This window comes from Talpa occidentalis, unplaced genomic scaffold (assembly GCF_014898055.3).
Source record: "Talpa occidentalis isolate TD23 unplaced genomic scaffold, MPIMG_talOcc4v2.1 talOcc4.7, whole genome shotgun sequence".
Lineage (NCBI taxonomy): Eukaryota > Metazoa > Chordata > Mammalia > Eulipotyphla > Talpidae > Talpa > Talpa occidentalis.
This window is the reverse complement of record NW_023605083.1, coordinates 102,834,866-102,848,049: the sequence shown is the minus strand read 5'-3', so window position 1 is coordinate 102,848,049 and position 13,184 is coordinate 102,834,866. Positions and strand designations below refer to the sequence as shown.

At 44.2% G+C, this 13,184-nt stretch overlaps 1 protein-coding gene across 1 annotated transcript in view; it reads right to left on the bottom strand.

The window, feature by feature from the left end:
* Positions 1–9,821, bottom strand: part of LOC119232488 (zinc finger protein 169) — a 54,818-nt gene extending 44,997 nt beyond the window's left edge. The window contains exon 1 of the mRNA XM_054689581.1: positions 9,746–9,821. The gene's annotated coding sequence lies outside the window, so the exon portion shown is untranslated. The remainder of the gene's footprint in view (positions 1–9,745) is intronic.
* Positions 9,822–13,184: the final 3,363 nt, after the last annotated feature.

Sequence of the window (13,184 nt, the reverse complement as noted above, 5' to 3'; positions counted from 1 at the left end):
AGCATTTGCAAAAAAATGAGTTGAGTATGGTTCAAATTAGTTTTACTGACATACATTTGTGAATAATAGTACAACCATTAAATCATGGCTAATAAAAAATTAACACCTTGAAACAGATCTTAAAACAAGTCTAAATATTTTTAAGTAAAAAACATCTAACTGTAAGGATCAAAAGGAGGGTTAAGAATAATTTAAATAGCACAGGTTTTACAGTAAATGTATTTTTATTGAAAAGATGTTTAACAAATTACAGTCAACTCCACTATCTCATCAACAATTTTCACTTGTTTACTTTTCAGTCCTTGTACACATTAAACAGTTCAATCACAGGGCTATGTACCCTAACAGGTTCTCAGTGTAATGTACAATTTCCACAATATACAATACCACCCCCTAAGAAATGCTCCCAATTTTAAGTTCAGAAGACAAAGAAACCCAGAAACTTCAGACAAATCTTTACAAATACAGTGTAAGAAACAGCAAAATATCTCAAATAGTTTTATTAAATATCTTCTTTCAGGTGTAGCAAAAACTAGAGGGGAAAAACTGACAGTCTCAAGATCTCAGAAAGGTGAGCAAAACCCCCCAAACTCCTATGCTTTCCAAAACTTTACAGGGACCCTGAAGTGGGACACCAACAAAGTATACCTCAGAAATCTTAAGATTCTCACTAGTTGACCATTAGTCATCAATGATAGCGCCATGCTGCTGTTTATAAGCATCACTTTCTTTGATATTCCTGCAATGTTTTCATTTATGAGAAAATCTGGAGAAAGAACTCTGCTATCATCAAACAGGTTACCGTAGAATAATAAGGCCCTAAGAAAGGCAGCAGGTCGTATAGTTACCTCCTTGTGGGCAAAATCCCTGCCCTAAAACTATGCAACCTACTACCTCTTCCTAGGAACCCATTTTTTTTTCTTGCCGGTCTTCTACTTGGAAGATGCACTTCAAATTAACCTGTTAAATTAGGTCATATTCTTCATGGTTTATTTCAAATTCAAACCAAGTGGAATTCTTTCACTGATGCTTTTGAGAAGTTACTAGCCATAACTTAGGTAATACAAACTACAGATGTATTAGCTTAAAAATCAAACCTCAGGTGCAAGGGTCCCACTTTAAAAAAAAAAAAATAAAACTTTGTCTCCCACTTTAAAAAAAAAAAAAAAAAAGACCTCCTGAGCCCAGATATTTAAGTTTTTGACTAATGAATTAAACAGAAGCAAATTCTGATCATGGTATTTTAAAACAAGTTTTAAAAGTACTTTTAGGTACCTCTTCATAAAGGTGCTTTTAAGGGTTTTTAGAAAACAGTCATTTTCCACAAAATGAGTCACTTACTAGGCTTGGTTAATAAGAATACGAAATGGTTCCTTATGTTATAAAAGATATACATTCAATTGCTTCTAGACTTCAGTTAGTAATTACATTAGGCTAATTTTCCAGGTACAACATGGTGATGACATCCACAATGGAGGCACGTGCAGAAAAACGGTAATGCTCCATGACTATACTTGCCACACAGTGAGCAAGTGAATTATCCAACTTGTCAGTTCAACAAAGATCAAGCCAAAGAGAATTCCTTCAATATTCCCAATTTTCGTTGGCATACCAAAAAGTAACAAACATGAACAAAAGTCTCTCACCCTCAACGTTTCATGTCCAGTTTATAAAACAAAGATCAGTTCTGGACAATGCAGATGTCCATCTATATACCATGGATAAAATAAAAAGCATTAAATCAGTACAGGATAAATCACCTAGATTGGGCCTAATCAGAAGAGAATTTGATGTTTTCTTTCATGCAAATTTCCAGCCAAATGGTACAACATTATGATTATTTTAGATGTTAACATTAAGGGAAAACGGAAATATGTGGAAGAGGTGACTTCTTTCAGGTTTGGGGAGGGAGCAAAGTTGCAGTCTCAGTGACTTACTAGGGAAGAAGGATAGAACCAAAAGCACATTATTCCTTTTTAGGTCTAAAACATGAAGTCCCCCAAATCAAAGTAACAATAAAGCAGCGGTTACAAGACTGCCCAAAGCCACCCCAAAACCCAAATTGTGGAATAACACAATCGACCTGACTCCATTTTAGCTCAGACCATCCAGGATGTGGGTGGTCGTGTGTGACAGGATGTGGGGGCAGTGAACCCATTTTACAACCCTAAAGAGGCTGGGTCCCTATTAAGATTGTCTGAAGGTTAGTTAATCTACTCTTGGGTGATTTTCACTTAATTTCTGAAATATACCATATATGGAAATTTAAAATGGTAGGTTACTGTGTCTACTGTAAATACACTACATTTGAAAAGAAAAAAAAAAAATCAGCAATTGACATAAAGTATAAATACAAATGAAATCAAGAATTTTTTTGAGTTTTAATATAACCTAGATAAAAACAAATGCAGCAAGTATACTCCTCAGGGAAGGCAATAGATTGTATAGTTATCTCCTGAATAGGGTAAAATCACTACCCCACAACTATACAATCTACTACCTCACTCTGATAGAGCAATCTTTTCTTCTGGAATGGAGAATACATACTTTTTCAAAAGAAAAACTGAACACAGAATTATCAACATCAGTCACAACACTATTCTGACATACAGAAAAAAGTACACCACTCATCCAGACTAGAGGTTAAAGCTTTTAGAACGCAAAAGAATCAACTTACACACAATAAAGAAATGCTGCACTATACTATTTTTATATATGTTCATCTTAAACTTTGTACTAGTTATCAAATTTCTACGAGGCCACCTGGATGCAGATTTTTCTATCACCTTAGGAAAGACAGTAGATTGTATAGTTATCTCCCAGTGGTGGGTGTGACCCTAAAACTATACAACCTACTACCTCATCCCACAGTGAAGAGAACTCCCAGAGCAAATGCTGAAAGGGACCACAGTTGAGAACCACAGGAAGAATTTCTATTCGGCAATCCTGGTTCCCTGTGTGAATAAAGGAGAGAATAAAGAAGTATTAGACCACTATTATTCACTTAACTTGAAGATTTCCTTCCAAACTAACAACTTAAACTTTAGTGTATATATATGAGCCACACTGTACTTTCATTTTATCTGTTTAAAATTATTATAAATACTTAGTCATCTGAATCCATTCTCAGTACCGTAAATTTACAAATCACCTTAGCACATCTTGACTAATCATCAACTTTCAGTTTTCTTACAAGCACTAAAAATGAGTTCATAACTTATCCTTCCTTGAGAAACAAACAAAATCCATTACAAAGGAACATGAGAGTATCTAATGAAACCTAATGACTTCAAAACCCCAAAGTCATGTACATCAATCACAATCCACAGTTGAATGTGCAAATGTATAAGGGATATCAAAAATTACAAAGAGAACCTAAATTTTAAGTTAACTTACCCATGTATTATTCCATGCCTGCAAATACTAAAAAGTTTAACAATCAAAGATAACCTGAATCTGAGTTAGAAGGAGCATCCTTCCTGGGCCTCCCCTTGTGGCACAGCAGTTGAGCACTGGGCTGCGAAGCTGCCCGAAGCCTCTGCAGTGCCAGTTCAATCCCAGGCCACGGGCAAGGGTCCCACATGGTGCGACAGACCTCTCCTGCCATGCCCGCTGCTCCCCTCGGCAGTGTATTTTGTCAGTCTGCCTGCTCTGCTCTCCCCTTTGGCTCTGGTGAATTCTCTCACCCTCCCGCGCTTCTGACTGTACCCAGTGCTTGTATGAATAAATCAATCTTTAAAAAAAAAAAGGGCATCATCCTTCCTACATAGATAGAAGGTGCCATGAGGATTAAAGGCAGGGACCTATGTTTTCAACAACTTGGTACAATACCTTCTAAATTAAGTAATGTGATGTTTAGTTTTGTAATTAAAATTGTAAAACCCAAATTAATCTAAACCACATCAGCTTTGGTTTACACACCTCACACTTAGGAGGTACCTAATACAGGCTGATGATTCAGGGTATGCACTAACTTTATGTCAAAGAAATTTATGAGGTAGAGTAGGAACCAAAACGTGTGACAAAAACCACTCTTATGAAATATAGCTAATGTACTAGATTCAAAGTCCAGAAACAAACACCATACATTGTGTCAAATGATTTTTAATACTAGTACCAAGACAATTCAACAATGAAAGAATAGTTTTCACCAAGAGTGCTAGGACAACAGGATGTTCACACACAAAATTAATTTGGACCCCCTACAAAACACCATATATAAAGGTAACTTAAACCAACCTATATACTGGCCCTCCCTGGTGGCGCAAGGGGTTAAGCACCACACTATGAAGCAATATGCAGCCTCTGCAGCGCGAGTTCGAGCCCCAGCAGGCCAGGGAGCTACCCACATGGCAAAGCAGACCTCTCCTGTCTCGCCCGCTGCTCCCCTCAGCAGTGTGTTTCAGTCAGTCTGCCTGTTCTGTTCCCCGCTCTGTCTCTGGTGAATCCTCTCACTCTCCCCCCTCCCCCACCCAGCACCTCTGGCCTACACCACAGTTCTTGTACACATAAATAAGTATATCTTTAAAAGAAATAAAAATAAAATATTCATTTCTTCAGTTTTAGTGAGAGTAGCATACTTACTTTGTAGTATTTTTCTTGGTCCAGGAATGAATATAGGTGCAATATTGATAGAAAGCAACGTACATGCCAAAGGTTATTCAAATGTTCAATGTGGGGAAATATATATAAAAACAATCCAAATGTTGATTGTTTATGGGTAAGTGGCAGTAAGAACAGATTAGAGCAAATTTTGGAAGCTAAAATCTAACTGCTGAGACAATGATCAGCTAAGCAACTTTTCAGAAACACAGAACACAATCCACATACAGCAGGGTCTTTTGTTCTAGGTCATTCTGTTATAATGTTGATGAGAAAACCAACATCAAACAAAAGGACAGTTATTCTAGGACCTGGTTTCATTACATATCATTTCACTTAAAGCTGCAGTTTCTGAGCACCTACTGACTACGTCCAATGAGGGCTTACTGTACTAAATTCTGAATTATGAGGATCCCTGGAAATGCTCCCTGAGAAATAAGGTCAAGTAAACCCCTAACAAGTACACTGCTCACAATTATACAGTGTAAGGATACGAGGACAGATAAAGTAACTAGTTAGTGTGTTTTCAGTTGCTATACTTCAGAATCAAGAGACCTGGTTTGAATTCTGGATCCCTATTTATTGTGTCTTTAGACACATCATGGAATCTCTGGCTCTATTTCTAACTTAAATATACCACACAAATCCTACCGGATTAAGAAATACTAGAAATAAAATACTAAAAGCTCCAGTAACAGATGCTCAGTATCTTGGAACTACAACCAATGATAATAGACATTTAAGTAAAACATTTTTTAGACAAGATGCTATTAGCTGAAACTGTGAAAATTTGATCTTTCATATAACTTTTACAGTGACTTTTAAATTTCTTTTCTATTCCTATTCACATACTACTCCTCAATCTACAGCTTGAACAGCCCAGTCCCATTAAAATTATGTCATGAATAGAATGGATCAAAAGGAACTCATTTCAGCATTACACAGCAGTATGAAAAAGGAGTTAAAGACTGAGGCTTGGAGTTAAGCGGCTACTCAGTCACTGTTCTTGGCAACTGTACAAACTCCCCCCAATCCCAATTTTAGTTATCGCCCTCAACAGCCACACCTCAGAGGGTTGTTTTAAGGATTGGGACCGCATGGCAAAGCACCTCCATGACCCAAAATTAAGTATTCAACAAATAGCAACTATTCTTAGTATATTAAAACAGTATGAGAATCTGGGCTTCCCTGGTGGTGGTGCAAGGGGTTAAGATGCAACCTATGAAGCAAGTCACAGCCCCTGCAGCACACGTTCTATCCCCGGCCGGCCGGCCAGGGAGCAACCCACGTGGCGCAGCAGACCTCTCCTGACTTGCCTGCTGCTCCCCTCAGCAGTGTGCTTCAGTCAATCTGCCCAGTTCTGTCTCTGGTGGAGCCTGTCACCCCACCCTACACCCCCGCTCCTCTGGCCTGAACCCCAGCTCTTGTATGCATAATAAATAAATCTTTTTCACAAAATGAGATTCTAAGTAATTTTACTCTCTCAGATAAACTTGTGACAGCCAAAAATACTTACCTTCAAATCAAAAGATGCTAGCTACAAAAACGCAAATGTACTTATTACAAATAAACCTGCTTGTCTATATTTGTAATTATATCAAGTACAGTTCCCTAACATTCATTCCATTACTCATATTTTAAAATCTACTTGTATTTTAATATGACAGTGTATGCTATCATATATAACACACCTGTACAGTCAATACCTGCATCCTTAAATGTCACTAGGGAGGATTGTCGGTAACACCCAGAAATTATATATGTGATTCTTCGGCAAGTGTCCATCGCTTTTATCAAGTATATGACCAAAAGCAGACTGAGTGTCAGGGTCCAAAAACACATCTTTAAAAAAGATGTCTGATGCGAACTTAAACCCTAGTAAGCCTTTGTAAATTTTCTAACACAAATAATTATTCTAAGCCAACTTCCCTGCACAAGTGATAATCGATGCTACGCCTCTATACTTAAGAAACATAGATTCGGCTCCAAGTCCACTAATGAACACAAATATTTAGGATGAGGTGTATGCTACTTCTTGGGTAACTTAATGGTCGTTTTATATATACACACAGCATTATTTCTCAATCCTTTAAAATCTTCAGCTTTCCTACTTTCCATTATACTGATTATGTTCCCAGATAGAAAAGTCACTAATTTGCACATCCCCAAACCAAGAAAAAGTAGATTCTAGTTAATCTAGACTCCAGTTTACCTAAAATTAATTCTATCCTTAGTAGACAATTCAGTTTACAATGTACCAGCGTGGATCCACCAAGAAAAACTAAAAAGTTCCCTCCCAGGCACTATTTATATAACCGACTCCCTAAAAACTGTGGGGGAGAGGAGGCCTCTCAAGTGAAAAAGTAGTGTAATTTCACCATCATGAAAACTGACACAAAATACAGAAGAAACAAATTTCTCCCAAAATGTATTTAGTAATATCTGTCATCTTTAAAGAGATCTAAAGTCCCTTAAAATATTCCTAGAAAAGCAAAGTCAACACTTAAAATGTGTAATTGCAGCTATCTCATGACTTAAATGGCAGATAGAGAGCCTGAGAAATCGCCTGATGCAATTTCCTTGCATTTGAAGTTAAGTTGTGGGGAGAGAAGGAATATCTTTGGCTAATATAATCTGAAACTGCAAACATTCAGCTGGAGCAATCTAAATTTTGAAAAGCAGTCAAGATAAGCCACAGAATGATATTACCCACTGGTAGCTATTACCCATACCCCACTACTGAACACTGGAAATAAAACCAGCCTAGAGAGAGATGTGCTTTAACTGTAAAACTGGATTTCAAGGACTTAGTATGAAAGTAAGCATTGGCTCTCATTTTATCTGGCTATTAAGTCCACTCTTAAGTGTGCATGGCTTAGAACACCAACACAGACAAAGAGCAGGCAGTAACAGGTCTCCTTTACTCCAGTTCAGAGGTCACATGAGGCAATGTTGACAACTCATTACTGGTGATCCAGATACTTCCATTCTCATCTAGGCATGGAAAAATCATTGGCAACTAATAGTCAAGGCTGGAAAAGATCCCCTACAGTCTAAGTAAAAGCTTGTCACGCTATGAAAATTAAGTGATTAAGATGTATGCCAACTCCTGAAAACTAAAGCGGGGGAAACATGTTCCACCAAATATAAATATAAATAAACAGGTCTGTTTTTACTCTTCGGAGAGGACCAGTGCCATCCATACATGAGAAAAATACCCTTTGGAAATGTTTCTCGAAGTTTTTTGACACCCTCAGAATAAGATATTTTGCTGGTATATACATGCATAGCTTCATCAATAGTTTCATTTAACACACTAATATTTTCAATTTTAGTTATAAAAAATTTTGATGACCGCCAACTACTGATTTCATGAGCCAGTGAGTCAGGACCGACCTACAGTTTGAAAGACTGAATTTGTGCTTTTAATACTAAGCAATTTCTACTAAGCTTTACTCTCAGTAAAACTACTACTGTATTAGCTATCGAAAGAAGAAGTATACAAATATTTAGTATGCTCTGCTCTACACCAGGAAATTCTAGTTAATGCTAATAGGAATAAAATGCCGTTAAGTAAATTTGTACTTTGTCAATCTCTTCACCCTTAAGTCTGAACTCAGTGACTTACATACTTTCACCTTTTTATAAATATGTTGTTTTCCTCCACTTTAAAAACCTGCAAAATTGCTGAGTTTCTGCAATTAAGGTTTCAATTTAGTGGGGAGTGGAGAAGACCCACAATCTGCTTCGCGACTGCATGAAATATTTTCTACGTGTTACTGCAATGTAACTACCCAAAGGGTTCAATTCCCCCCACACACCAACTATAATTGTACCCCAAGTGTCACTTTTTAATTTCTATGGAATGGTAACTAAATTAAGAAATGGAGACATTTGTTTACTTTCAAACACCTTGGACGTTTCGAAGTAATACTTTCAGCATCTATGTATGAATAAAACACTCAAATGAATATCCACGTTTTTACTTCCTTAACGACATACTCCCAAAAAACTACACATACTAGCAGAATTATGTAAATTAGACTGCCGAACAGCAGAAAAACCTGGATAGAAACAATTGCTATGTCTTCTAAACCACATATAGATGCAGATTTTGATATGAAATTGGCTTATACTACTGATGACGTTAAGGCTAATAGAAACAAATGCAGCGGAACGCTAAAGGAAATTTTAACTTCAGGAACTGAGTGCCGGGAAAGCACTGCTGGTCAGGGAAGGCAACTCATCCAATGTGTGTAACAATCTGTTCAAGTCTCCGCCGCCTTCTCCCCGTTTGCTAAAGCACTCTCATCAATGAGAGAAACGGGCGATACACACACCCTCCACCTGACACACGAGGCGGGTGTCAGGTCCGACTGTCAAAAGTTGGGACAGCCGAGGGCCCAGGCCGACCAAGGGCAGAGAGGTTACCGCGGTGCCCACACTGGCCGCCTTCGTGCAGGCGCGCAGCTAGCGCTCAGCCTGCCGCTGGCGGGAACCCAGGTCGCAGCACACAGGCCCGTCCCCCGAGCCTCGACTTCCGCCCGCTCCCCTCCCCCCAAGGACGGCGTGCGGCGGGCCGGACGCCCGGGCGCTCGGGGCCACAAGGCTGCGCTAGGCCGGGCGAACAAGGACAGGCAGCATGCCCCCAGGTGCCGCCAACTGGCCTCCCCGCACCCCTAGCCTCTACTCTGGCACCCGGGCCCCCAAGGCCAAGGTCTCCCCGGCCCACAAACCTGATAGCGGAAGTGACGTCAAGGGAGCTGGCAGCACCCTCAGCCAGTCGCGCCACAGCGGGAGGCGGCGCCGGCCAATGGGCGCGGCCCGGAGGGTGGGACTTCCCCCGCCCAAATTTGATTGAAGTGGGGGGAGGGGCGGGGTGAAGAATGTGAAGAACGACCCCTCCCCCGCCGGCCCGCGAGGCGCTGGCGGGAAGCGAAGGGGGTTGGGGCCGACCCGCCACGCGGCGCCCAGCCCCCGCTCGCGCCGCCCGCGACCACGACCTCCCTCCGCTGCCGGCCCACTAGCAGCCCCAGGCCGCCGGCCGCCGCACTGTCCTTCTCCCGCAGCCGCCGCCGCCGGCGGTCTGAGCGAAAGAAAATGGCGACGGAACCGCGCTCACTGTCCCACCCGCCGTACCCACCTCAGGCTCGGAGAGAAGGCTGCCGCCCGCCGCCCGCTGCCGCGGCCTTCCACGGGGACAACCCAGCCCCGCGCCTGCCGCCGCCCGCCACCGCACGAGAGCCGCGCGCGGGGCCCGGATGGAGGCGCGGGCGGGCGCCGCCGCGGCGGCCTGAGGGAAGGCAGCGCGGGCGCCGGGAGGCCGAGGCGGGGGCGGGCGCGAGACCAGTGCACGAGCCCATTGGCCGAGCCGCCTGACAGACGTGCGCCTCGCCCTTTCGCCTGGGCGGATACGGGCTCTCAGGGACGCCACTGGAGGACAGCAGCTGGGACCGCCCCGCGCTGGGTGGCACCGCCCACCCTCCCCGGATCCCGTCTCCCATAGGGCAGTCGGGAGAGTGGCGGGGGCGTTTTCCCGCCCTTCGCGCGTGATCTACTGGCCGGGTCACGTGGCTACCTGGCGCCGCAGGTGGCCTTGCGCCCGCCGACGCGGAGCGGGTTTTTCCGTAGTTTATCCGGCTGTAGACGAGGGGGTGCTGTTGGCTGGCGGCGCCGTGTGTCGGTGACGCCTGTCTTCAGACGCTTTCCAAAGCTACCCTCGACGTTTCTACCTCCAGTGATCCAAACCGTAGTTGCTCCCGTGCTGTGTCTCCCCAAACCCGGACCCCCGAATTCGCGGTCCGTCCGCGCCAGCTGCTGCCACCGGGGCCCGCCGTTGCCACTGGCTCTGCGCACGGATTAAAGGCAGAAACGCACGTCCTCGCGGGGGTAGGGCATTCGTAGCAGTCCGGCTGCCCCAGGCCGATCGGTTGGCTTACTTTTTTGGGGACAGGCCATGGCTGCAGACGTGGGAGCAGGCCCCGGGACGGACAGGGCTGGGGACCCTGGTGGGCTCGGTGTGCAGGGCACACAGAGCAACCCCAGACCCCTGGTGCATGTGACCGAGGGAGGCACGGCTTCCTCGGAGATTTCGGGGTGTTCCCACGGAAAGCCTGTCTGGTCAGTTCGCTGGGTATGTTCCTTCTGCATGTGGGTGCTTAGCAGATGAGCAGGGCGTTTCGTGGAAAGAGCTGCAGCTTGTTTTCTAGCACAAACAGGTAAAAGTCCCAGCCCCTCTTTCCAGGGGCACTGGGGCTGAGAATTCCCACCCGAGATCACAACAGGGAGTGACTTGCACTGACCAGGTGATAAATACAATCTGGTTGTTATTAATCATCCTTTTAAAAGAGGTGGCAAGGGACAGAATATGTATTTGAATCTTTGGTGGAAGCCTCCTCAAACCAATGGGCACCAGCCCCAGTAATCCTTAGGTTCGAGTCTCAGCTTAGATGCTAGGCCTCTGGCCCTGCACCTCAGGGCATACCCTACTTTGACTAATTCTCCAAAAGCTTGAATGTACAACCCGCCCCCAATCACCCCTCCATCCTTGTCCTCTGGCTGGTCCTTGTCATTTCAGGTGCCACTTAAACCTGCTCAGTCTTTCCCTGACCCCCCACACCCCCCAGAATCAAAGTCCTATAATCACTTTTAGCATTTTAGCACTCTGAGCCCGTTTCACTTGGTTTAATAGCTCTTCCCCCAGGGAAGTAAGAACCTGTTTGCATTGTCTTGACTGTGCCCCTGTATGCTAGAACAGGGCCTAGTACACACAGTACCAGCTGTACTGTAGGGTATGCCCTGAGGTGAAGGGCCAGAGGCCTAGCGGCTAGGCTGAGACTTGAACCTAGGGGTTACTGGGGCTGGTGGCCACTGGTTTGAGAAGGCTTCCACCAAAGATTCAATAAACATCTGTTAAGTGTGAAATCAACAGTAGAGACTAGAGCAGTTCTCAGAGGAGGCTGAGCTCAAAGGACATGAAGGGGTGGAGGACTATTGTTGGCACACTGTGTGAAGGGTAGAGGGAGCAGCAGGCACCAAGCCAGGAAGAGAAGACACCAGGTGCTGAGAAGACATGTTCCCAAAGAAGCCATACCCTAAAGACCACAGAGGCCCATGTCACTGAGGCCTCCCCATCTTTGATATAATTCCTTTCCAGGCAGCCTCAGGACAGACCTCTCCTTCCATCTTGTTTTTCTGCAACCAGAACAACCCAAGTAAACACACTCCTATGCACGCCCTCTGACCCCATCATCCTTACCCTTCTTGGGTGAGATTTTGGGTTCTAGGTGTGCCTTCCCTGTGACCCTCCACTCAGCATGCTGAGTCCAGATGACCAATTTATACCTTAGTCTCCCTGCTCTTTATTCCCTGCCCTTTCTCCTGGGTCTCCGCTGCAATTGAGATAGGTCTTAGTGTGGGGATATATGAATTTATTATCAGAAGGGTGATGGTTGAGCCTGGCTTCCCAAGATCTTCCCCCACTGACTGCTGGTGACTCCAGTGCACCAGGGAACGCTGCTGTACCTGAGTCACAGTGCAAGGAGAGAGCACCAGGCCCTAAACACCCCCACGCCAGCATGCCTAGGGCAGAGCCAGCAGTTATTGCCCACAGTAGACCACCTGACCAAAGGTTACAAAATGGCCATGGCTCAAAAGTCCCATCTGGTTCATAGAAGTGTTTTTTATACCCACTCAGTATTTTCAATTAGCTGACAGCATTCAAAAAAAGAACCCTGGCATCTGTGGCTACCCTCAGACAACATTCCAGCAGGACAATATTTTCTTTATGTACAGCGTGGGTTCTGCTATGTGTCATGGTGCCCCTGGTCTGACTGTGAGTTCAGGTCATCTATACTGTCTACACCACCGCCTCTTAGGACACTGCTCCTGCTCCAGTTGGGCCTACGTTATATTCATTGCAGGACCTCATCAGAGAGGTGAGTCGGTGACAAGCTACAGAGACTGCCCTAGATAAGGCCAAGCAGAATCCCTTCCCGGGAAAGCATTAACCAGGAATTGGGAGGCGAGTGCTCCTTAACCTCAGACCCCAGGTATAATGGCATGTGAGAAGAGATCACTCTGTTCAGCAAGACAAGGGTTGGAAAGAGAACAGAGAAGGGATTTCTGGTAGCACCTGGGTCTCTGGGTCCTCTCATCCCTGAGCCCATCCCACCTTCCTCAGTGTGTTTCACAGGGTGGCTCTTTCCCAGCACCTCCTCGGTGGGGTTTCTGTCACTGCAAGCAGCAGCAATTGTAACAGGCAGATGAAAGGAGGATAATTGGAATCCATTCTCTACCCACGCTGCGATGTGACCTTGGGCAAATTTCTGACCTCCTTCTCAGTGTCTTTATCTGTGCATTGCAGATTCTACTGCTTCCCTACTAAGGTGAAGTGATTCCCATAACGTTGCTTGTGTAATGCATTAAATGAAGTGCTTCCTGTAGTCAGTGCTACCAAGGATTTCATAACATTGAATTTTACGATAGGTTTTTACTAAAAGCTGGTGGACTGGAATTAAGAGTGAGTGCTCTCTTGAAGAATGGTAGCAGTGTTCTTTAAGGAGCGAGATTTCCAAATCAGT